The sequence below is a fragment of the Pollicipes pollicipes genome, unplaced genomic scaffold (assembly GCF_011947565.3).
Source record: "Pollicipes pollicipes isolate AB1234 unplaced genomic scaffold, Ppol_2.1 Scaffold_4295;HRSCAF=5057_pilon_pilon_pilon, whole genome shotgun sequence".
NCBI classification, from domain to species: Eukaryota; Metazoa; Arthropoda; class Thecostraca; order Pollicipedomorpha; family Pollicipedidae; genus Pollicipes; species Pollicipes pollicipes.
Window position 1 is genome coordinate 21,715,488 of NW_023596461.1, and position 4,309 is coordinate 21,719,796.

Here is a 4,309-nt window from a genome sequence, read left to right on the forward strand (position 1 = left end):
TTGATCTCAAATAGCTGTTGCATGCACAGAAACAGTTGCAGGGGATGGAACACCAGATCAAATACAACATAAGCCACCATGCAGCATGTCGGCAGGAGAACAAATACATTCTTTGGCTCTTGTCAAGTGTGAATAGAACACACTGGCTGTCCTTTTAGTGATTTACCAAAGAGGGAGAATGCAGTGGTTCTATTTGAAAAAGTAGATAGTTGTGATGTTGCACTAATATAATGAAACATGCTATGAAAGTCTCAGAGAAAAAATCTTTTCTGCACCAGCATCTTTATGTAACTGTCAGTCATTAAGTGGACAGTACTCTTCTGGTCTACGCATTCACCTATAAAAAAAATGCAGTGAATGTCCACCAATCTTTGCAGCATTTCATGAAATGATGAAATATTGTCTATCCAGATGGCTCAATTGGTTAGTGCCTGCCCTCCCATCCACTGAACCGAGAGCATGCGGGGGGGGGGGGGGAGAATTGGGTTGCTTTATGCGCTCGCTATTTGCCATTCACAGCCATGAATAGCTGCTGGTGCCAGCGGCTACAATAAAGATCAGATGACCTCAGATGGCAGGACAGATGGCACTCAGCATTGCAACACAGCAAGCTTTTGCCACTAACTTCTGCCACTGACGTGGTATTGCTTGTTTGGGGATAGGGGTCAGGGCTCACACAACAAGCACTACTTAGCATGAGCTCTGATACCAGAAATCCCATCCATTCAAAGACATGGACTAAATCTTATTCATGCCACGGAGCTTGCAAAGCCCAATAACAAAATAGCCAATGTTGCCAAATCCACATTAAATTGCAGTGGACAGTGCCAACCTTGGAGGTACTTCAGCTCCAGGCCAAATCTGAGCAGGGATAGTGGCTGGGACATCTGGATGCCTCATGTTTGGAGGCGGGTGACAAAACAAGGGAATCTTTTAAGGCATTCATTTATATAGTTCCCATGGAAAGCTTCCAAATGCTTCCCTGGAATATCAATTTTACAGCCAAATAAGAGGAACATTATCCAGGTAGCCTCCTCTGAAGGAATAGACACATTTTCATCTATCTTGATCATCACTGGATTCTGTTATTCCTGATGGCAGAACCCAGTGAAGCCAATAGCATGGCATCATTGAGCCAGACAGCTCATTGAGCAATTCAGTCCCCATTAAATCTTCATTAATATTGCTTTGATTATTGCTTTTTTAGTATGCAAAGGCATGTAAAACTATGCAAAATTGCCAAAATATCAAATTCAATGTGCTTGCCAAACACAATTCTTGCAAAATTGTCCGGTTGTAAACAAACATTCTTTCAGCGTGGACTCCGATCATGGAAGACTCTGAAAAGTACATGCAAACTTGGCGATGTTCAAAAACTGTGGATATCATAAGACAGTTTAATAGTCCCACACCCCTGGTTGTGCTCAGGATACACTGGGTGAAATCTACTTCCCCTTAGTTATACAATCATGGTATCACAAAAGATAGTGCCTGTTTGGCCACTTATTTAGCTAGAGGTGTGACATATACAAACTTATTGCTATCCATAAGATGAGGCCAGCACATTTGGCTTCAGGGCCTTCAATATTTGAGAAAAATTTGCATAATTTGCAATCACACCTCAGCCTGATATGGTCACGCAACTGTGCTCCCTCATCATCCAGTCTGCAAAAGTCAGTGCCAGACATTTGCTGAACGTCCTGCGTGTACCAACTAATGCCAGACCAAAATCACACTGAAAAATACTTCTGGAGTATTTTTTTGCATCAAATTATCACTACATCCCAACTTTCTGAAACACTTATTCTCTTTGTGTTGAAAAAGTTGCCAAACATGCTGGAAACTCCGGGCACACATATAATTGATACACAAACAATTATACAACTCTCCATGCATGACATGTGCGCAATATAATGCAATGCATGCATTACACAATGCATGGATGGCCATGACCAGTTTGCTCCTGGATAGTTTGTTTTGGGTCTTTCGGGGCTCTTAATACACTCATGCAGCTGAGACTACATGGCGTCGCCTGCTTTCGTCTTGGGGGGAATGGGCGGGCACCGCTGGGGATAACCCGGTACATCCGGAAGGAATCATTACCGGCCACTTACCTAGAATGCAGGATTTAACACTTGGTTCGCAGAGAACAATGACAGTGAGACCCAACCACTCTACACCCGTACGTGATTCCCACTGGTCCACGACCAAGGGGCGCGGCGGGGCGGCAACACAGGCGGAGGTAGTTTACAAGGCCTTGCCAGTCTCCGATTTTCGAATTACACAACGTTGAGCGATATCCTACGGGAGAGCGGATTACTGAACCCAACAGCAGGAAGCACTTTCTTCGAATCGTCGGGACGAAGTCCGCGCATAACCGGAAAGCATTGAAATAACTCATGCTCCGTAGGACTGCATCGCTACAAACGCATCAGATGCGCAGGAAACGTCTATAAATATGGTAGCCTACTGACCTCAAGCATCACCCAAGGTGCCAAAAAATTAGTCGCTGGCCAGCAACGGCCGAGGACCCGTGGTCAATGACGTGGACTTCGGGCGGACTGAAACCACCGCTTTTCTCACCGTCCACCTGACATGCTCATTCACATGGCCGGTGAAACGTTCCCAAATCATTTCAGAATTTCAAGCTTCCACCCGCGCTCGCAAAGGTCTTCCACGTTCATTGCAGACTCGTGTAGCGCATACCTGTGCACCTGACGTTAACGACCCGAGGAAACGCATCGATAAACGGCTGCGTGGTTGAGACGACATCCTGTATTTTTAAATCTATCAGCATTGCACCGGTTACGGCGCACTATCCGGAATACATACGCATTGTGAGCGGTCACAACCCATCGCGCCTTGTACTCTACGGCCTGCGGGTATGACTCACCAGACGGCGGCAGACATCCAGCAACTCTACTCGGGGAGGGCCTATCGACTGCTGCGTTCGCGGCCGCATGCCAGCGCCACGCTCACCACCCGTGCTGTAATACTAGATGTGCGGCACGCAGCGCATCCAAAATAAAACAAGAAGCCCCATCCGCCGCGCGCCAATCAACAAGCAGACTCTCTCGCTCTCTCCCAGTTATCACGTCAGTGCTCCCGCAGTCGGCCAGCACTAGTATTGGGGTTGGGAGATCCGAAATCTGAGCCTTAAGTAGCCGTGGTCGATTGGAAAGCGTTCGCCTGATACCCTGTACGGCGCGAGGCGGCACTAGCAGCTCTGTGACGTCTGGTAGATGGCTCTCCCGCCCCGACCACGGAAGCGGCGCTCGCGACACACACAAACACGAGTCCCAGTCAGCCTCCATTCGACTGCAGTGGATCCAGATCGTGGCGGTCGCTCTCTTTGTATCCCGCTGGCTGGACAGTGCGTGAGACGACGGGGACCAGCACTGGGAGGCCAGCCGGCGAGCTGGGCTTTATGCTTCGCCGCCTCACGCTGAGCACCGCCCTCTCACGCCCTGCGGCCACCTCGCCAATCCATGAGAGACATACCGGGTACATTGCACGTCCCGCGGGGTCATGGGTGAGCTGGCGCCTCAGTCACATGCGCACACAAACACACACGCACGCAGGGGCAGCGCGCACGCCGGGCGGGAATGGGGCCGTATTGGCGCACGAGCGCCCACCAGGCAGAAACGACCTGGCAACAACCAGCACACAAAATAGGTCAAAACGAAAGAGCTTTGTCACGTGCTAAAACAACTCTCGGTGGCCGGGCTGGCGGCGGCAGGCGGACGCGGGCGCGTGCGCCGGTCCCGGTCGCCGGGTAGGACCTGGGTGCCCGTCGTCAGCGAGACTCCGTGGCCGGCAGGCCCGCCGGGGCTGTGACGACGCGCCGGCACCACGGGGAATATAACCGAATCAGGTACTGACGTGGCCGCGCTGCGCGCCGGCAGCGGCGCGGGGAGCCGCCGCCACCAGCGTCCGGGGCCGCAGGCCGCACGGCAGCGCCAGGTCGCGGCCGGCAGACGGGCCGCTAGGGCGTGACTCGCGGTCCAGGCGTCCCCTGCGCGGTGTCCGGCGGGGCTGACACTGTCGCCGAAGCGCTCCTCCCGAGTCTTCGAGTACGACGCGTGCGCGCAGACGGTTGGCGCCCAGGCGGTGTTCATGCCGAGGTGACGCAGCGTCCGTGGGCGCCCGCTGGAGCGCGGGTCGGTTGGCACGCCGTGACGCCGCCGTCCACACCGCCTCGGAGGTCTTCGCGCACGACGCCGCTGGCCGCACGGGTCCGTGGCGGGCGCCCTGATCAGTCCAGCGCCGGGGGCCGCCGTCCGCCGGACGCTGAGGTCTTCGCGTGGGG